Source organism: Dama dama, chromosome X (genome assembly GCF_033118175.1).
Source record: "Dama dama isolate Ldn47 chromosome X, ASM3311817v1, whole genome shotgun sequence".
Classification (NCBI taxonomy): Eukaryota; Metazoa; Chordata; class Mammalia; order Artiodactyla; family Cervidae; genus Dama; species Dama dama.
Genome location: NC_083714.1, coordinates 71,683,988 through 71,707,267, shown reverse-complemented (window position 1 = coordinate 71,707,267; position 23,280 = coordinate 71,683,988). Strand labels below are relative to the sequence as shown.

General features: G+C 34.4%; 1 protein-coding gene across 6 annotated transcripts in view; it reads left to right on the top strand.

Moving 5' to 3' along the window:
* PCDH11X (protocadherin 11 X-linked) overlaps window positions 1-23,280 on the top strand; it is a 904,836-nt gene that overhangs the window by 180,471 nt on the left and 701,085 nt on the right. The window lies entirely within an intron of this gene.

The following is a 23,280-nucleotide window of genomic DNA, read 5'->3' as shown; positions in this document are numbered from 1 at the left end:
ACTTATCATCTTTAGATAACAGGTGAATGTGAGCAAAACTCTGACTAGTTGATTTTATGGATACACCTCTGATGCTTAGGCACTAATAAAGAAAACAGAACAAACAAACAAGCAGAGATTTTCACAAATAATTTATTTTACATAAATAACAATTTTAGCCAAATATGGATACAGTAAATACAACTGTGTTTGTAGATAAGGAGTAAATTCTCTATCTCCTTCTTACTAACTATATTAAAAATTCTAAGTTTATTCCCATGATTAAGATTGGACATGGTTATGGTTGGATTTCCCTTCAGATGAAGTACTCTAATGCTATTCTCCTAGCTTCCAGGTAAGAATAATGGAAATATTAAAATACAATTGTTATTTGGAAAAATTATGCAGGATATTTTATGATCCAGTTCTAAAATAATTAAGATAATAATTTTATGACTTTGGACTTTAACTTTTTAGCAAAGTATTCTTTCCTAAAGCTCAAATATACTATCAATAACAAGCAACAAAATGGCTTAGAATAAAACCACTCTTAAGGAAGTTTTGAAATAATGAAAAGTATATGTCTTTTTACATACAGTGAGGCAATATCATCACGCTAAGAATAAAATGGAAGACTTTTTATCATTGATTTATTTTTGCCTCAATATGTTCTACTTATTTTGCTTCTGTTTTCATATGAATAGTTCTGATATAGTTGACTTTAATTGTTACTACAAACTTAAAAGTTTATCCCAAAAGTTAGATTATATTCTTTGTATAATTATATATTTTATAATTATATATATTATATATATAACAATTATATATTGTTGTGTTATATATATATAACAATATATATAATTGTTATATATATAATATATATTTATAAATAATTATTATATATAAATATTTATAATTATAATTTATATAATTCATATAATCATAAATATAATTATATATTTTAGAGTAACAAATTTCTTATTTAACAAATTATTTTCTCTTGAAAGTAATATTATGGAACATTTTTATAGAGAAATAATTGTTGAAAGCTATAATTTTACCAAAACTGTTAATACTATTCAATAGTATTCAGATTAATTTTTTTCAATATATACTTAAAATGGAACTCACTGTACTTTGTGATGGGATTATATTACACAAAATTATTAGAAATTTTTTCCGTTGATCTTTTATGAAATAAAACAGAATTATAACACAATTATAAGAAATTACTAAGTATTTCAATATTTTAAATGTACTATTATCTTGGAATTTCTCACAAAAGAATACTCTAATAGGAATGTGTGTTTTTAAACTAATGAAAAAATAATGTTTTCTTTCATCATAATAAGCAAATACATACAAGATACTGTGCAGAGCAAAAGTACATTCCCAAATTATCAACTTTCACTTAAAATAGAAAATATGTAAGTTGCATTATTCCCCAAATGTGAATTGACCTTCAGATTTTTAACACTGAACCGATTTACAGAGATTTGCCCAAAAATATGCCATCTTTGGTGATTATTAAAATGTTTTAAGTGATTATATCTCCTATTTCTCTATTTTCTTATTCTGTGCATACAGACATACCCAATGACATGACATTCTCTCACTCCTACAGTTCAGTTCAATTCAGTTAAGTCACTCAGTCGTGTCCGACTCTTTGTGGCCCCATGAATCGCAGCACACCAGGCCTTCCTGTCCATCACCAATTCCCCCAGTTTACTCAAATCCATGCCCATTGAATCGGGGATGCCTTGCAAACATCTCATCCTCTGTCGTCCCCTTCTTTTCCCGCCTTCAATCTTTCCCAGCATAAGGGTCTTTTCAAATGAGTCAGCTCTTTGCATCAGGTGGCCAAAGTATTGGAGTTTCAGCTTCAAAATAAGTTCTTCCAATGAATATTCAGGACTGATTTCCTTTAGGATTGATTCGTTGGATCTCCTTGCAGTCCAAGGGCCTCTCAAGAGTCTTCTCCAACACCACAGTTCAAAAGCATCAATTCTTCAGTGCTCCAGCTTTCTTTATAATCCAACTCTCACATCCATAAATTACTACTGGAAAAACAATAGCCTTGACTAGACAGACCTTTGTTGGCAAAGTAATGCCTCTGCTTTTTAATATGCTGTCTAGGTTGGTCATAACTTTTCTTCCAAGGAGCAAGCGTCTTTTAATTTCATAGCTGCAGTCATAATCTGCAGTGATTTTGCAACCCAAAAACATAAAGTCTGCCACTGTTTCCACTGTTTCTCCACCTATCTGCCATGAAGTGTTGGGACTGGATGCCATGATCTTTGTTTTCTGAATATTGAGCTTTAAGCCAACTTTTTCACTCTGCTCGTTCAGTTTCATCTAAAGAGGCTCTTTAGCTCTTCTTTGCTTTCTGCCATAAAGGTAGTGTCATCTGCATATCTGAGGTTATTGATATTTCTCCCCCAGCGATCTTGATTCCAGTTTGTGTTTCATCCAGCCCGCCATTTTGCATGATGTATTCTGCATATAAGTTAAATAAGAAGGCTGACTATATACAGCCTTGACGTACTGCTTTCTCGATTTGGAACCAGTCTATTGTTCCATGTCCAGTTCTAACTATTGCTTCCTGACCTGTATACAGATTTCTCAAAAGGCAGGTCAGGTAGTCTGGTATTCCCACCTCTTTTAGAATCCTCCACAGTTTATTGTGATACACACAGTCAAAGGCTTTGGCATAGTCAATAAAGCAGAAATAGATATTTTTCTGGAACTCTCGTGTTTTCTCCATGATCCAGCAGATGTTGGCAATTTGATCTGTGGTTCCTCTGCCTTTTCTAAATGCAGCTTGAACATCTGGAAGTTCTCAGTTCAAGTATTGTTGAAGCCTGGCTTGGAGAATTTTGAGCACTACTTTGCCAGCATGTGAGAGGAGTGCAATTGTGCAGTAGTCTGAGTATTCTTTGGCATTACCTTTCTTTGAGATTGTAATGAAAACTGACCTTTTCCAGTCCCGTGGCCACTGTTGAGTTTTTCAAATTACAATCTGAGGAAAGTGTAAATTTTACACTCCAAAAGAATTTTTCTGAGAAAGATTTAGATGATACCATTCCCTGTTTTCATATCCCCTAGAATAACTGTTTAATTTATAAGGTGGGCTTCCCTTGTGGTTCACCCCTACATATATTATCAATTCATTACAATGATTGGTATATTGGTACTGCCTTGCTATCCCAAAGAGTTCTTTCATTACCTCATTAGTTTATAATCCACCCATTTCTTTCCCACGTGTATGAAAAAGATTGGTTTCGTGTGTTCAAATATTTTTTTTAAAATAATCCTACAAGATTGGTATATACAGGTCTTATTTCTCTTTTAGATGAATACTGAAAAATCAAAAGCTAGTGAAAAAGCAACAATTACTATTTTTATCTAGGGCGTTTGTATTTTAGTATATCATTTAACTAACAGTACAAATTGGAGTTCATCTGGAAAAGGCAAATATTTCTGAAAAAAAAATATAACTTAATTTGTGTGACCAACCTCTGTATTTAAGAGACCAATCTAATACACAAAGTGTACACTAGTATAGAAAATAAAGTTTATGGCCTTGAAGGATTTGACAATCTGAGGAAACTGTAAATTTTACATTGCAAAAGAATTTTTCTGAGAAAAGATTTAGATAATACCATTCCCTATTTTCATATCCCTTAGGAAGACTGTATAATGTATAAGGTGGGCTTCCCTTGTGGCTCAGATGGAAAAGAATCCACCTGAAGTATGGGAGACCTGAGTTGGATTCCTGGATTGGAAAGATCCCCTGGAAGAGGGCATGGCAACCCATTCCAGTATTCTTGCCAGGAGATTCCATGGACAGAGGAGCCTGGTAGGCATGGGGGTCACAAAGAGCCAGACATGACTGAAAGACTAAGCACAGCACAGGAAATTAGAAAGATAGATAGATGATAGATACAAAGAAAGAGAAAATTTTGTTACAGAGTGATAGAGAAAACTTGATTGATAAAAACAGAAAAAACAATACTTCTTACAGATGAAGCCTCTAAAACCCAAAGGACAACAGTGATTTACCCAAAGTCCAAATCTTGTTAGCAGTAGAGTCAGTTTTAGAATCTAGACCTTCCAACTCTTGGTCAAATATTTTTCATAAGCAATATTTCTGATAAATTTTAAAGTCACCTTAGTGAATCTTCTAATATCTAAAAGGGATTTCTTGATTTTTATGATAGTTTAAAAAAGGTAACCTTGATGTTCACGGCCATTACAACCTAATAGGTACATCTAGTATATATCCATTTTATTCTAAAACATTCAGACACAACTTGATTCTTTGCTTTGCATGAAAATAATGAATCGGCAGTGAATGCATCGAACAGCTGTGTGTTCATAAAGACCATGTGTTATTTTTGTTTAACGTTGTAATGTTTTGATGTGCTGCTGAGTGGCTTGTCTTTGGGAGACAGTAAAATGGCAGCTGGTTTTACCCTAGAAGACCTCTTACTAAAGAATTTCCAGCTGTGAATACATGATACTTCCTTAAATGGGCGAAGAGAAGTTAGCCCATATGTAAAATTGTTCTGCACATCCGTACTGCTTTAGGAACCATATTATCTTGGCTTCAATAAGTTGTTTTTCTCTTGAAAATAAAATACAGAAAACTGAATTTGTACAAAATGTGTTTAAATAATTTGAAGGAAGGTTTTAAAAACAACTTTTGCAAGTGTGGTCTTCTTGAAAGTATAAATTTATACCAGTATTTGAATAGAGCTAGGTACAATCAATATCATGATGAGTAGTTAAATTAATGGATGCCTTACTTTATAAAATTCATGCTTAAAATCACTTGTGGGCTTAAAATGCTAAGCCTGGTACGGGTCTATAGTCTCATTGGGAAAAATCTGCTAGATTTAATGGAAATGTTACATTGCATCATCTTAATAGTAAATAGATATTTACATTTTATACAAAATAAGAGACGTTTATACTTTATCCGGTTATGAAAAGTATGGATAACAACAACCATAAAATTAGCCAAATGGTTAAGCTGAGGCAACTACCTAGAGGCTTTAGTAGGTATTTGGCATCTGTTTGTCTCATTCTTACTATTAATGTTTGCTGCCAGAGCTGATGGGGAGTGTTGAAAAGGATTTACCACAGAAATGACTGGAGAAAGATTTTCTGAAGCCTTTATGCATTATCAGTTGAGTCTCAACCTTAAATTATATTAAAGTTTGTTTTTCAAGTATATATTAAATAAATGTCAATAAAATTGTGTACATCTTTTTTGGTTTTAAAGATAATTCAGAATTTAGCTAAAAGAATGAATAAAACAATGTTCATATTTGATGGAATACAATGGAAATACAATGTTATGTATCTGGCACAGATGGTCAGTGAACCAGTGAAGTTGCTCAGTCGTGCCTGATTCTTTGTGATCCCAAGGACTGTAGCCTACAGGGCTCATCCATCCATGGAATTTTCCAGACAAGAGTACTGGAGTGGGTTGCCATTTCCTTCTCCAGGGGATCTTCCAGACGCAGGGATCGAACCCAGGTCTCCCGCATTGCGAGCGGATGCTTTACCATCTGAGCCACCAGGGAAGTTGCCTTCAATGCAGGAGACTGGAGTTCAGTTCCTGGGTCTGGGAGATCCCATGCTGAAGGGAATGGCTACCCACTCCAGTATTCTTGCCTGGGGAATTACATGGAGTAGCCTGGTGGGCTACACCCATGGAGTAGCAAAGAGCTGGACACGACTGAGCAACTGACACTTTGAATTCACTTTCACTTTCATCACCAAGTAAGACATTATATAAAGATAATGCTAATAGTGTTTAAACAGATATACCAGAATGTACAGAGTCTGAAATACCGTTGCCTTTATAGCAGATACTTTGAAATACAATTTGAAATTAAATATTCCAAAAATGGTGTGAGCAATGGAAGCCTCCTTGTAAGTAATGACTACAACTCCTCAGGATGATCACTTGAAAATGTCTTTTACTCAACTATGTATGTTCTGGTAAGTTTGTTAACAGCCAACTTAACATATAGCCATGTCTCGTTTAGGATCTAACTGTGTTGTGTGTGCAGAAGCATGCACACACCTCATTGCCTGTCTTCCAGTTCCACTCTGCTTTTAGTCACAATCTTACATGTGGAAGACAGGATCTCAGATTGTAAATATAGCATTTACAAACTATGATTTCTGAGCTATATCTAGTTTTCCTGTGAGTTAAGAATTGTTTCTACATTTTAAAAATGTTGAAAAAAATTGAAAATGATGATGCTTTGTGATATGTGGAAGTTATATGAAATTCAGATTTCAGTGTCCATAATAAAGTATTATTCAAACACAGTCATATCTGTTTATATGTCATCTATGGCTGCTTTCACAATACAATGCCAGACCAGAGTATTTGCAACAAAAATCATGGTCTACAAAGCCTAAATTATTTATGATTTACCCCTTTACAGGAAAAAAAAAAAAATAGTGAATACTTAGCAAGTATTTTTTTTTTTTTCATTTATTTTTACTAGTTGGAGGCTAATTACTTTACAATATTGTAGTGGTTTTTGCCATACATTGACATGAATCAGCCATGGATTTACATGTGTTCCCCATCCTGATCCCCCCTCCCACGTCCCTCCCCATCCCATCCCTCTGGATCTTCCAGTGCACCAGCCCTGAGCACCCATCTCATACATCCAACCTGGGCTGGTGATCTGTTTCACCCTTGATACTTGTTTCAATGCTTCAATGCTGTTCTCTCAGAACATCCCACCCTTGCCTTCTCCCACAGAGTCTAAAAGTCTATTCTGTACATCTGTGTCTCTTTTTCTGTTTTGCATATAGGGTTATCATTACTATCTTTTTAAATTCCATATATATGCGTTAGTATACTGCATTGGTCTTTATCTTTCTGGCTTACTTCACTCTGTATAATGGGCTCCAGTTTCATCCATCTCAATAGAACTGATTCAAATGAATTCTTTTTAATGGCTGAGTAATATTCCATGGTGTATATGTACCACAGCTTCCTTATCCATTCGTCTGCTGATGGGCATCTAGGTTGCTTCCATGTCCTGGCTATTATAAACAATGCTGTGATGAACATTGGGGTACATGTGACTCTTTCAGATCTGGTTTCCTTGGTGTGTATGCCCAGGAGAGGGATTGCTGGGTCATATGGCAGTTTTATTTCCAGCTTTTTAAGGAATCTCCACACTGTTCTCCATAGTGGCTGTACTAGTTTGCATTCCCACCAACAATATAAGAGGGTTTCCTTTTCTCCACACCTTCTCCAGCATTTATTGATTGTAGACTTTTGGGTAGCAGCCATCCTGACTGGCGTGTAATGGTACCTTGTGGTTTAGATTTGCATTTCTCTGATAATGAGTGATGTTGAGCATCTTTTCATGTGTTTGTTAGCCATCTGTATGTCTTCCTTGGAGAAATGTCTGTTTAGTTATTTGGCCCATTTTTTGATTGGGTCATTTATTTTTCTGGAATTGAGCTGCAGGAGTTGCTTGTATATTTTTGAGATTAATCCTTTGTCTGTTGCTTCATTTGCTATTATTTTGTCCCATTCTGAAGGCTGCCTTTTCACTTTGCTTATAGTTTCCTTTGTTGTGTAAAAGCTTTTAAGTTTAATTAGGTCCCATTTATTTATTTTTACTTTTATTTCCAATATTCTGGGAGGTGGGTCATAGAGGATCTTGCTGTGATCTATGTCGGAGAGTGTTTTGCCTATGTTCTCCTCTAGGAGTTTTATAGTTTCTGGTTTTACATTTAGATCTTTAATCCATTTTGAATTTATTTTTGTGTATGGTGTTAGAAAGTGTTCTATTTTCATTCTTTTACAAGTGGTTGACCAGTTTTCCCAGCATCACTTGTTAAAGAGGTTGTCTTTTTTCCATTGTATAGCCTTGCCTCCTTTGTCGAAGATAAGGTGTCCATAGGTAAATGGATTTATCTCTGAGCTTTCTATTCTGTTCCATTGATCTATATTTCTGTCTTTGTGCCGCTCCATGCTGTCTTGATGACTGTGGCTTTGTAGTAGAGCCTGAAGTCAGGCAGGTTGATTCCTCCAGTTCCATTTTTCTTTCTCAAGATTGCTTTGGCTATTCAAGGTTTTTTGCATTTCCATACAAATTGTGAAGTTATTTGTTCTAGTTCTGTGAAGATACCATTGGTAGCTTGATAGGGAGTGCATTGAATCTATAGATTACTTTGGGTCGTATACTCATTTTGACAATATTGATTCTTCCAATCCATGAACACGGTATATTTCTCCATCTCTTTGTGTCCTCTTTGATTTCTTTCATCAGTGTTTTATAGTTTTCTATGTATAGGTCTTTTGTTTCTTTAGATAAATATACTCCTAAGTATTTTATTCTTTTTGTTGCAATGGTGAATGGTATTGTTTCCTTAATTTCTCTTTCTGTTTTCTCATTGCTAGTGTATAGGAAGTTTTCAAATTATCCACTTAAGTAAAAAGATAATGTGAGTGTAACAAGCAATATATTTTCCCCTATACTTAAGGAACACTTATCCAGTCTTGAGATAAAATTGTATGGATTTATCAAGTGATATGAATAAAACAAAGTAGTATATTCTTGGGTTTCCCTTGGGACTTGAAGGAAAAATACTCCCCCCACTCCTCCCCCCAAAAAATACTTTCCCAATTTTAGGAATTAAACCACTGTGAGTGTGTGTTTTTGAATATGGCAGTTCTTCCATTAAATACGGTAGGGTGTGGTTAGAAGGAAGAAAAGACAGCTTGTGATTATACCTTATTGTCTGATTTCTTCTTCCTTCATATGAGGGTAGAAGCTGCATCTGCTTCAAGATGAGTTTGGTTATTATTACCTGGAGGTCCTTTTGCTTGACTGGAAAACCAGTACTGGGAGGCAAATATCTGCTCTGAAGCTGCAAAGAAATGCTTCTAGGCTCAAAAGGGGGAATTGCATGTGCTTGCACTTAAGCCTGTTTGATCAACCTCTGCCTTTTATTTCATGGAAATGTGATTGTGATGAATATTTACTTCTCACAATCATCAGTGTTATTTAGTGCCATTTTTGTGACCATGTCTAATCTTTTTTGAGGAATATGTTCTAACTTCTATCTTGTGCTAAAATCAGTGTGTGTGAGTGTATCCATGTGTATACATATATACCCATAGCACATACATAAATGTGTGCATATACATAATGTGGATTATTTGGATATTATTATTTGGACTATTTGGATATTATTTGGATATGCACATATTTATGCATGTATGTGTCCCGATGATTCTAGCATTGTCATAGCAACATGGTGATTATTGGTATGATCTAATAAAATTTAACTTTCTTATTTCACTGGAATACAAGAGCCAAGGGTCTTGTTGATCTGTATAACAAAACTCCTAATCGGTATCTAAATGCCCTCACAGTAGCTAAATTTCCATCTACTAGCTGTACAGAAGCCAAATAATATAGAGCATGGGGGGCCAAAGAAATTTTCACTTATTGCCTCTTAGTTGAAGGATAGGAAATATGCAGAACAAGTTAAATAGCCCTAGGGACTGTGTGTGTTATCACCAAGAAAGACAGAAATGTGAGTCATAAATTAGGTTTATTATATCTTGTATATGTTATAGCAAAAGAAGCATGAAAGTGATACCGTATCACTTTTCTTTTCATTCATCCATGAATATTAGATTTATCAATTATGCTTAGTGGTTAGTCCATGCATGAAAGAGGCATTAGAAAATCCATATAATCCTATAGTATAGCTGCAAAAATATAGTTAAGTATCTCACAATCACTTATATAAACCAAGCTATAATATTCCTGAGAGAACTGAGTTAACATTCAATGTTTCGGCTAGGATATTAAACTTAAGTTATTGTTATATGTGTATCTGTCCATTTCAATGACATTGAATTGCAAGAAAATATGCTATATAATTTTCTTACCATCTGAGTTATGCATTTTTAATGTTAATGTTTTTTGCTAAAAATTATAGGCCTTTACCATTTAATTTCATTTTCTCTCTTATAGTTTGTCATAGATAAATCCTGACTGAGCTGTCTCTTTCTCATTAAATTCCTTAATAGTTCTTCTAGCAGCTTTTCTATCAACTAGCCTTCCCTTTCCAGTCTGAGTAGAGTTTTCTAAATATTATTATTTAATTATCTCACAGTGTCTAGGGTAAATCTTCCTGTACGGTAAGTACCATCAAAAGTTTATTAACTAATTAAGAGAAACAAAAGTAAATGTTAAAATTTATTTAAAATCACAGTGAGGGAAGTCTCTGAAAATTGGCTGAAACTTCCCCAAAGCTTCTCTGTGAGTTCCATTACATATTTCATATTCTGTAAGACAGTGATAGCAAAAATTAGGGCCAGCTTGACAATCTGATTTATTTTAAAGCTTTCTACTTGTGACTTTAAGTCAGACCTAGAATTTATTAAGCAACCAATTTCTTATAAATTTCACTATTTGTACCCTAACCTGAGCCACTACTATCTCTCACCTGAATTATTTCAATAGTTTCATAATCATCTCTGTATTTTTCCACTTGCTTTCCACACTCTATTCTCAAAAAAGCTTCCATAGAGAGACTCTCAAAAAGAAAGGAGCTAATCCTTCTGTTCATATCTCTAATACCTCTCCTCATTTAAACCAAAACCTAACGTCCTTACAATAGTCTAGACTAGCCCTATACAATCTTCCTTCAAATTACCAATATGAGTCATTTCTATTTAACTTCATCTCCTTCTACTTTTTCCTCATTCAAATAAGGCTCTATTCTCTTCTCAGTGAATTATTGTGTATGAGTTCTTTTGCATATTTCCTTGTTTGAACCCCATGAAGCTGAAATAGTCACAAATTACTTTATGCTTTGTGGTCTTCTGAATAGTTTCCCTAAGACTCAACAGGTGTAAACAATGGTACAAAGGAGGCCCCAAACACAGGCAGAGCAATAACATGTTGTCTGTTCTCTCCTTTTGAGATTTTTTGCTTAAACTACAAATTATGCCAGGTTGAAATGGAGACTCAACGAGCCATTTTGAGCAACCTACACACACTGTTGATTTTGACATTTTCTTGTCTTTTCAGTGGTCCAGAGGATACCATTGAAAATTGCTGCTTCAGTGCCTGAAAGAATTAATGCAGCTTCCAGAAATGATTATTACACTCCCCAGGAGTAGCTTATCTATCTGGAGAATCTGGCTTAGTTTGTTGGTAAAATGCACACCTGCTACAAGACAGGATAGGGATGACTACTGATTAAAGGAGACTTCAGTGACTCTGCTCCTTAGAAGAGCACTAGCAAAGCAAGCTTACTGATTATGAAGTGCTTAAAGATTATATTCAAAGTCCAATGTGCCTTTTATCATCCCTCCCACAGGTAATTAACTGAACATAATCAGTAATACTTTATATGCTCAAATCCTCCCCCCATTCCCTTTTAACTGCCTTTCCATCTCAGTTCACTGTATTACTACTCATCTCCACCTCATTTTGGGCAGTCAAGTGAGGATGAAATTTCTCCCTCTATGTAGTTAAAATCTAAAATATGTGACATCAGAAATTGGAGGAGATGAGGCATTTATAATGGATATGAGATTTTGGGGCTGCTATATCATTTAAATCCTTTTGTCATAATGTTCCCAGATCCATCATATTTCAGGGATTACCATATCTATTTCGTTTAGGTTACCAATTCAATCTGACATTAGGTGAGTTATTCTTTGAACTTATTGTAACATATGCAATTTCAGGCATCTTCTTTGCAAAGAAATCAGGAAGAAGGAGTACATTTTGAAACTGTTATTACCTTTAGATAGCATTAAGTGTTTCTGAAAATCAAGAGAAAACTTTTGAATTTAAAAAATGTTATCAAGTATGTAATTAATAATTTTTCATGGTAAAACCTTATTTTATCACTTATTACACAAAAAGAAATCTTACCTGATTTGTTTGCTCATTTTACAATGAGATCTTGATTAATATTGAAAAATCATGTCAAAAAAACTTTAAAAAGCTACAATAAGTAGATTTCAAGCTTTTGTATTTCTAAATAGTAACTGGTTTTACATTTTTACATTTTCTGGTGGGGAAAAGATTGCAGTAAAGATTAATGCATTTTGAAAATGATAGAAGACAATTTTTTTTTCAGTAGTTTCAAAACTTTGGCATTATGGTTCTTGATTTTGAATATTTTAGGAGTTACTGCTTATGTTATTGATCTTTTTTTTTTTTTTTAATAACACTTTGAAAAGTAGACTTGTTCATATAGTAGACTATGAAATATAAAATCTAAGTAAAGTTGTTTCTTAAACCATCACCTTATTGGTACTGTCTCATGATAAGAGCATTTTTCTACTTTTGTCTTGATATTTTGTCATAATAATCCAGTGCAAACCATATCATAATTTGGTTATACAAATATGCAGGGTTTTGAAATCACAGTCCAGGATATCTGCTTCTTAGATATGCGTTGTTTTAAAAATATTTATCTATTTTTTTTTATGGCTGTGCTGGGTCTTCAATGCTGTGTGCGCTTTTGTCTAGTAGTGATGAGTGGGGCTACTCTCTAGTTGCCATGTGGGATTCTCATTTTGGTGGCTTCTCTTGTTGCAGAGCACAGGCTCTAGAGTGCATGGGTTCTGCAGTTGTGATGTACAGGCTTAGTTGCCCCGTGGTATGTGTGATCTTCCTGGACCAGGGATTGAACCAGTGTCCCCTGCATTGCAAGGCAGCTTCTTAACCACTGGACTACCAAGGAAGCACTCCTTAAGTTTTCACATTAGTAAAAGGCAGTGTAAGTTGATGAACTTTGGTAGTTAGGCCAGTAAAGGAGAAAATAATTCTGGGTTATATTCCTTGAGCTTCAATTTACAATAATACACTGTATATATTTAATATTGTAAAAGGGTGAATGAGTACCATATAAATAACAAATATTATAATTTAAAAAATAACTTCATAAATGTGATATAATTCTAAAACAAATAATTTACCAAAATACTTTTTAATTAAAATATATGTGGTAAGAACATTAGTGTGAATATTTCCCATGTAATGCATTAAAGTTTAATGTTCAAAATTAGGAAATAGTGTCTATAAAAAGCCTATAATATCTTAAAATATTCACTTATTAAATTAATATATACTGTGGAGTGGGATGCTGTCATATTTTTACTGAATGATCAGAATTTTTGTCTTGAATAAATATCAGCTATGTTTATTTTTTAAAAACACATGTATAGGTGTTAGTGGAAAATTAATCTGTATTAAATGTATCTTTCTCAAGAATTCTCTGTGTAAAATACATGACTCAGATGAAAACACATCTGTTATTTTCTTCTAATGAACATCTAATATGGGCTCTTATAGTAACATTTATACTATACAGTGATTTTCTATCAATGAACTACTTTTTGCTAGTGAGTAGCTATTTCCAAATGCAAATAATTCTGAAAAAAACCCAAAACTCTGTAGTTCAGGAAGCAGTACCATTGTTAATTTTTTAAATAACACATTTCAGTGATTTTCAGTTTATTGTACCATTGTAGGTGACTTAAATATAACTATGCATTTTTCAGATGATAGATACTTTCATGCTGTTATTGAATAAAAATTCCCTAGGTTTCATCTTGAAAGGGATGATACTTGTATATTAATATTGATACATATATAGTTAAAAATTAATAGAGTTTTTTTTTAGAAATTAATTATTGTTTCTGGTATGTTAGCACACTAAGAACAACAGTGCTTAAATATACAAATAATTTATTTAACACATTTTACTTCTATTGACTCTTTTTCAGTAAAGTTTCAATGCAATTACTGCAGTTAGTGGTTATTGCTCTATTTGTTTCCTTGTCAGTGCAACTGTGTAATGGTTTATAAAATGTAGAGGACTGGGGAGTAAATCATTGAATGTATGCCTAGCAGAGGGCCTAAAATGTCTTTAGGAGACTGCTAGGCTTGCTCTCCCATAAGGCCCATAATTTTGAAGATATTTCAAATCTTGTGTTTAGGAATGAATATTTTTCCAAAATAGATAATACTGATATTCTGAGTCCTTCATCAGAGCACTAAATTATCTTTCCTTCTTAAGCTTTCATAGACAGTTGGCCCATAGTGATAAATCTAAAACCTAGAGCTAGAAAAAGAAAATTAATGCACACAGAATGGAAATCCCTTGGCTGCTATAATTTATAAGCAAACGTTCTCTATGAAAAAAAAAAAAAAAACTTCACAGAAATAGCAAGTTGTCAATTTATCAGTCAGAATGATGTATAATCTTCACAAAAGTTCAATCATATACAAATCCAATATAAAATTTTAATTTGCCTTTAAGTGGTTGAGCTTTACTGACAAACATACTATCATAGACAACTTTCTGGAGGTCTAAAATAGCAGCATCAATGTATTAGGTATGTATAATCTTGTATTTACAGATGATTGATAGAGTTAATGAGAAAAATTCCACTTATCTAAAATCTTACAAGGCTGAAATACTCAGCAAAGTATTTGTTCAACTTGTCAATTTAATATAAATATGTTGTTGAAATTCCTAAAGATAGAGCCTAGTTATCTGGTAATGGGTTGTAGTGAAATTCTTTTAAAGTTCATTGAACATGGGAAGGATGTAATTTATTCAAATTTCCCACTTGTAAATCAGGATTTGACTTTTCAAAATGTTTATTTTTTCCAACTAATGAAATGGATTGAAAAGAATTAGCAAAATCTCTGCAGAACTGTGACAGAGTAATTCTGATGACTATGTTGTCATTAACGTTTTCACTGACAGGAGCTGAACACGGAATTGAGATGAATATATGTATATTGTTTAGAGGATTTGTTTTTGTTTTGATTTATTTTCCAAAAAGAAATTTAGTTGTAAATGCTTCATAATGTTGGCAACTCCTCCCTTTCTAGATAAATTGAGATCATATATCTGTATATTTAATGGATATATATAGTAAAAAAAAAAAAAAAGTTTAGAAAGGGATTCCTGAATTTCTAAATACATAACTAATAGTATAGGTAAGAGGAGGCAGAAAGTTTCCATGGCTTTATTATATTGCTAAGTAAACATAGACTTTTTTTTTCATTTATTTTTATTAGTTGGAGGCTAATTACTTTACAATATTGTAATGGTTTTTGCCATACATTGACATGAATCATCCATGGATTTACATAGACTTTTAAAGTGTAAATATGTGGCAGTTAAAAATCTGTACAATTTTAGCATCTGACTTTGAGTTTGCTTTTTTCCACCTTATACTTTTTATTACACGGGTGTTTATTGTATTTGTTGTGGTGGTCGTTATTCTCTGCATGTAGGTTATCTACCTGCTAGTAGCTGTGAGGAAAATACGTAAGCATTTGGTGTATTTCTTATCAATCTATGGTCAAGACCAAATGAGTGAATTCTTGTTATTTAAAGAAATGTCCTGTGATTTAGTGCAGTTGCCACTACAATGTTTTCTGATTAATGTAAGTACAATAATACTAAAAGTCAAAGCATTAGACAGGAAAATGAGTTATTTGGGGACTCCTTTATTTGCATCAAATAATGTATAATGTAACCACATCTATATGGTCACATGTTCTCAGCCCTCTCGTGCCCATTTCATCTTTCATTGAATTACAGAAGGAATCCCTAGGGATTATATTTAGCAATAACCAAGAAAGATAAACTTTAAATTAAATCTTGAAAGGACTGATAATAATCTTACATTTCTAAATATAAATTGCAGTATTATTATTACTGTAATCACTTTAGCATATTTTATATAGCCTTATACTGCATATTATAACAGATGATATATCAAGCAAAGGAGATAACATCTCAAAAAATGTTAAAATATATCTTATAAAGATATCTTGTTACTCTCACAAGCAGGTACTAGTCAGCTCAAGCCACACCACTGCATTCCTTAGGGTCATTGCAAATCATATATTTGTGTTTCAGGTTTCCTGGGAAAAGCTGGGATTCCACTTCAGCCATTCTCTTTTTGCCATAATTAGTCTTGTTCTATACACATAGATTGAGTCACTACTGGGCCTCTGGATCAATCTAGCTTCCAGCTTCTTTGATCATCAATACATTCAAGATGATTCTGTTTTTTATGTACTTTAGCATTATCCCTTTGCTTAGTTGTATTTTCACTTGTTCTGGGATGTGTTGTGATCATGCGTGCATGCGTGCTAAGTCACTTCAGTCATGTCTGACTCTGTGACCCTGTGGACTGTAGCCCATTGGTTTCCTCTGTCCATGGGATTCTCTAGGCAAGAATACTGGAGTGAGTTGCCATGCCTTCCTCCAGGGAATCTTCTCTACCCAGGGATGAAATCCACATCTCTTATATATCCTGCATTGGCAGGCAGTATCTTTACCACTAGGACCACCGGGGAAGTCCCCATGTGTGACCATGCTATACATTAAAAGCTGATATGTGGCATAGTGTAACATAACCAGGGTATATTTATGGCTTACATTTTCAGGTAACATATAGAAAGGTGAATAATATCTCCTCTTTTGTTGTTGTTTCTAAGAAGTCAGAGTAAATAGTTTCCCCTATCCATCTTCCAGAGAGAAGTTTGAAACCTATTGTGGTAAGAATACAGAGACAGATTTTTGGAAGTTGGATTTAGAAACATTCACACAATGCATTTTCAAGCAGCTATAAAAGAAGGTTTTAACAGGCTTGAAAAAAGCAGATGTTATTCAGCTCAATGAATTGTCAAGATCAAAGTAGATATATGCACAGGAGCCACTTTGGGCTACACAGTCCTGCTTTTGTGGATGCACCTTAAATGCAAGATGGATGCATTCACTGCAGTTGGGTGTACAGGAGGGAAAAGAATGTTTGCTGACTACATTTTTCAGATTAAAGTAATATTAATCTCAATATCAGATGTTGATTCTTAGTTAGTTATATACCAACTTGGGAATGTCTTCAATTGCAGGACTTTCATAGTTCGGGAGAAATGATGGATAGTCTAATTGACTGAGGTTTGGAGATGTCGTATGATCATCTGAAAATATATCCTTCCAAAATACTATTAATTACTGCTTACAAAGTGATGTGAGACTTCTGTTTTCAAGAAAACACATTTCTCTCCTCCTCAACAGCTACTTTCTCACTTTGGTCATGTTAAAAGTGTTCTTTCTCTCAAACACTCATTCCTTTTAAAATTTTGAGACCGCAGGACTTTGGGTTTACATATACAACTCAAAACAAATGAAACAAAAAAGCTATCCAGTTTTAACTAGTAAAGTCAAGGTACTTAACATTTAATATGGAAAGCTTAGCAGTGGCCACAGGACTAGAAAAGGTCAGTTTTCATTCTGATAACAAAGAAAGGCAATACCAAAGAATGCTCAAACTACCGCACAATTGCATTCATCTTACACACTAGCAAAGTAATGCTCAAAATTCTCTAATCCAGGCTTCAACAGCACATGAACTGTGAACTTCCAGATATTCAGGCTGGATTTAGAAAAGGCAGAGGAACCAGAGATCGAATTGCCAACATCCGTTAGATCATTCAAAGAGCAAGAGAATTTCAGAAAAACATCTACTTCTGCTTTATTGACTACGCCAAAGCCTTTGACTGTGTGGATCAAAACAAACTGAAAAATTCTTACAGAGATGGGAAAACCAGACCACCTGACCTGCTTGAAAAATCTGTATTCAGGTCAAGAAGCAGCAGTTAGAACTGGACACAGAAAAACAGAATGGTTTCAAACTGGGAAAGGAATACGTCAAGGCTGTATATTGTCACCTTGTTTATTTAAATTATATGCAGATTACATCTTGTGAAATGCAGGGCTGGATGAAGCACAAGCTGGAATCAAGATTGCCAGGAGAAATATCAATAACCTCAAATATGCAGATGACATCACCCTTATGGCAGAAAGCAAAGAGGAACTAAAGAGCCTCTTGATGAAGGTGAAAGAGGAGAGTGAAAAAATTGGCTTAAAACTAAAAATTCAGAAAACTTAGATCATGGCATCCAGTCCCATTACTTCATGGCAAATCGACAGGGAAACAGTGGATACAGTGAGAGACTTTATTTTGGGGGATCTTCAAAATCACTGCAGATGATGACTGCAGCCATGAAATTAAAAGATGCTTGCTCCTTGGAAGAAAAGCTATGACCAACCTAGACAGCTTATTAAAAAGCAGAGACATTCTTTTACCAACAAAGGTCCTTCTAGTCAAAGCTTTGGTTTTTCCAGTGGTCATGTTTGGATGTGAGAGTTGGACTCTAAAGAAAGCTGAACACCAAAGAATTGATGCTTTTGAACTGTGGTGTTGGAGAAGACTTTTGAGAGTCCCTTGACCTGCAAGGAGATCCAACTAGTCCATCCTAAAGGAGATCAGTCCTGAATATTCATTGGGAGGACTGATATTGAAGCTGAAACTCCAATCTTTGGCCACCTGATGCAAAGAACTGACTCATTGGGAAAGACCCTGATGCAAAATTGAAGGTGGGAGGTGAAGGGAATGACAGAGGATGAGATGGTTGGATGGCATCACCGACGCGATGGACATGAGTTTGAGTATGCTCCGGGAGTTGGTGATGGACAGGGAAGCCTGGTGTGCTGTGGTCCATGGGCTTGCAAAGAGTCGGACATGACTGAGCGACTGAACTGAACTGAACAGAACATTTATGAGCCACATATTTATTACCAGGCAATTCAAAGCTTTGTTATAGTAAGTACTAAAAAGGAATGTACTTACTTTTTGCATACTTTCTTACCCAGAGAAGCTAAATGTGGCAACTTTTGGCCACCACTTTTTGATTTCTGTTTTTTTTTGTTAAAAATGCCATCTGAAAGTATCTACCAGAAAATAAATTCATTTTATGGCATTAGCTGTTATATTTTCACATTGAATGCAGTTTTAAGGGATGTCCTAGGGAATTTAAGGGGATTCACATAATTCAAATTCCTATTTTAGCAATAGTGGATTGAGCCTTTAAAAGATATGAATTGCATTTATAGATGGAAAAGACTGACATCTGTAGAGAAAAATGCATTTTTATTAAAAATAAAAATATCACCAACACTTTATATTTACTAAAAGGATTGCTCCTTTTCATATTTTTATAGTATTTTCCATAGTTTATTATATAAAATTAATGATTTTAGCACAACTGAAAACCATTTTGTTCAACATATTAAGTTTATCCTTGATGCTTGCTGGTATGATTTGAATTCCAAAATTAACAAATATCTGGCATCAAATTAGAGCTCTTATTGATACTTACATGCCAAAGTTTTGATGACCTGAAAGACAAGTTAATTCATTTGTTCTTTTTCGGTTACTTGAGTAGGAAATGGCAATTTACTCTAGTATTCTTGCCTGGAAAATTCTATGGACAAAGGAGACTGGAAGGCTACAGTCCATGGAGTCACAAAGCGTCAGACAGGACTGAGCGACTAAGCACACACGCACGGACAACAATAAGTGTTATAGCTATGAGAAATGCAATTATGTTTACTTTGTAGGAAAGCTATAATTCATACTTCAAAAACTATATTTTCTTTTTTTTTTTTTTCAATTTAGACAGTGACATTTTATTTAGTTTCAGTAAAGTAGAATTCTTTCTAGAAGGAATTTTTTAAAAGCTGAATTTCCTGCATATTTTCCCCCGCAAGTAACTATAATTTGACAGTCTCCACTCTAAAATCATTTATGTATTTATTGATAGCACAGCCCTTGGATGTCTCTAAAATAGACTTCCGCATTTAAAATGAGAAGCTACAAAAGAAATTTTTAAAAATAAGAAATCGCATAGAAGAGAAGGAAAACAAAAGTAGATATAAATTGATTTTTGACCCTCCCAGGATTCAGAGCAAAATGTATACACAAACATATTAGGTCATCATCTTATTGCTGGATAGTTTTTCCTCATTTCTCATGAATCCAACAGGTGCAAGATTCTTCAGTATTTATCATGAAAATGCAGTTTCCCACAATATTAATGCTTATAATATATTTGCACCAAAAAGAGAAATTCAACTGTGAAACTAAGAATTTTGTTTAGTACTTACTGAAAGCAGAGGTCTAAAATGATCTCCTAGCCACAGAGTAAAATATACTAATTTTCATGAAGTATCCATTTATTTTCTAATTAGTCCATGCCTGTATAAAATCTCACTAGGTATTTACCTTTTATGAAGTATATTTAAATAAATGAGTTGTCACCTAAATATAATCACTTCTTAAACATCAATCGACTATTAGCTTATGCAGAAATATTTTCTGGTAATATATTCACAATGCTTTGCTGAATTAAAAGATCATATTCACATCTACACTTTCCCTATCTGGCCATGAAAAATCTCTGAGTTACATCAGACAAAAGCTAACTCACATTGCTCTCATCTCCCTGCCCCTTACCTTGTATATGAGACCATCAACTTCAATTTACATGAAAGAGACTTAAGAACAGGAACTAAATTAGACACTTTCATGAGAGGTAATTATGTCATATAATGATGACTATTCCTCAAAGTGCTCCTGGATCCATTTGAAGAAAACATTTCTTTTCCAGGTGAATCTTGCAAACTTCCGGGGTATAGGAGAAGGTGACGTTCTCATCAGAGTTCAAAGCATATGATATGAATGGGGTCCTCCACATGACGATGACTACAATCAATTACCAAGTGTGTGTTCTGTTTTCTGAGATGGGCTCAATTTATCACTTTATTGAAAAGGTTTCATTATGCTAATGTCTTACAAAATCACCCTCTGCTGTTGCTGGAAGGTCATGAGGGGATATAAATTTTCACATTGAGAACTAAGAGGTTGTATAGCCGTCACAGTCTCCAAGGGTTAATAAGAAGCCATCAAAGTGTGTTCAAGGACTTACTAATGGCAACTGAGATGCTTCTCTAGTTAACAAAAGGAAAAACAGGAGAATATTCTAAGTTAAATATTAAAAAAAATAAATCTAATGCTATAAGTATAAGGGTATTAAAACTAGGCTTCAAGTGTAAGGGTAGCTATTTGGGGAAAAAATTCTTCAGCTAAATTTTGATTTACCTATCAATTTGAAGTTTCAGTGGATCAGACACATATTAAATAGGTCTGTGTTACACAGTAGCTTGCAGCAAGATACTGATGTGAATGGAAGGTTTGTCTTTTTTTATATTGCTTATCATTTTATTGACATAAATTTGAAACGTGGTCGAATGATTTCCCAGCATAAAATTCCATAGTCTACTGGAATTATGTTCTAATGCTTTCTTTACTTATTAAGTATTCACTATAGAAACACTGTATACACAGAGCCCATTTTTGTGAAAGTACGGACTCTGGAGCTAGACTGTTTGGGTCTGAATTCTTGCTCCTTGAAGCTTTCTAGTTGTGTGATCTGGGACAAGTCAATGGACAGTTCTGAGCCTCAGTTTCCTCATGTTTTTAAATGGAGTTTTTAATAATAATACTTTGCTTTCCATAAAAGAGTATTTAACCTAAATACCAGGAAAGTAGGTTATAAATCCTGCAAGTGTAAGGCTTTTACACATTTGTCTTTATATATGCAGTACTTAGGAGCATACCTACTAAGTATGATAAGCAAATAATATTTTGAATGAAAATAAATGTTCCACTGCATGTTGTAAGTTAATTATAATTTCCTTGTAATTTCCGGCTCAAATTGCACTGGAACCCAATGTAACACCATATTGTACCAAGTTTGCTGGTTTACATTCTAATCTAATTCAAGAAATATTTTTTTAATGAACTTCATAACATGATGGTCCCCTTTCCTCTGTTTCAACACCATTAGATGATATTCTTTTTCTTTTTTACACAATAAATGTTCAAGAGTTTATTCATACTAATTTCTATAGCATGGAGATTAGTTCAATAGAACTAGCTCATAGGCTGAAGGATAGATGAATGGAGGGATAAATGGTTGGATGCAAAGACAGACAATCAGATGCAAAATATAGAATTACTTTTCAACACACTGTCTAGGTTTGTCATCACTTTCCTGCCAAGAAACAATCGTCTTCTGATTTCATGGCTGCAGTCACCTTCCGTAGTGATTTTGGAGCCCAAGAAAAATAAATCTGTCACTACTTCCACCTTTTCCCCTTCTATTTTCCATGCAGTATTGGGGCTGGCTGCCTTGATCTTAGTTTTTTCTTTTTTTGTTTTTTTAATATTTAGTCTTAAGTCGGCTCTTTCACTCTCCTCCTTCACCATCATCAAGAGGTTCTTTAGTTCCTCTTCACTTTCTGCCATTAGAGTGATATCATCCACATATCTGTGGTGGTTGTTGTTTCTCCTGCCTATCTTGATTCCAGCCTGTAACTCATTCAGCCTGGCATTTCTCATGATGTGTTCAGTGTATAGATTAAACAAACAGGGTGACAGCAGACAGCCCTGTTGTACTCCTTTGTCCATTTTGAACCAATCAGTTATTCCATACTGGGTTCTAACTGTTGCTTCTTGACCCAAATACAGATTTCTCAGGAGACAGGTAAGATGGACTGGTATTCTCATCTCTCTAAGAGCTTTCCATAGTTTGTCATGATCCACACAGTCAAAGACTTTAGTGTAGTTAATAAAACAGAGGTAGATATTTTTTCTGACATTCCCTTGCTTACTCTATAATCCAGCAAATGTTGTCAATTTGATCTCTAGTTCCTCTTCCTTTGCTAAACCCAGCTTGGACATCTGGAAGCTATTTTTTCGCATAATGTTGAAGCCTAGCATGCAAGATTTTAAGCATGACCTTACTAGCATGGGGTCAGGGTAGGTCAGACGGAGGGCTTCAGCTGGTAAAGAATCCACCTGCAATGCAGGAGACCCTGGTATGATTCCTGGGTTGGGAAGATCCACTGGAGAAGGGATAGGCTACCCACTCCAGTATCCTTGGGCTTCCTTAGTGGCTCAGTTGGTAAATAATCTGCCTGCAATGTGGGAGATCTGAGTTCGATCCCTGGGTTGGGAAGATCCCCTGAAGAAGGGAATGGCTACTCACTCCAGTGTTCTGGTCTGGAGAATTCCATGGACTGTACAGTTCATGAGTCCAAAGAGTTGGACAAGACTGAGCAACTTTCACTTTCACTTTACTAGCATGGAAGATGAGTGCAATTGTCTGATGATTAGCACATTCTCTGGTTATGATTTTTTATGATTATATCATGATAAATGACCCAGGAAGGATTTCCAACATAATATGTTCTAAATTCCAAGCTGATGAAAATGTACTATATGTTAATCAATTATTTATTATATATGGTTAGGAACAAAATATCAACTGTTGA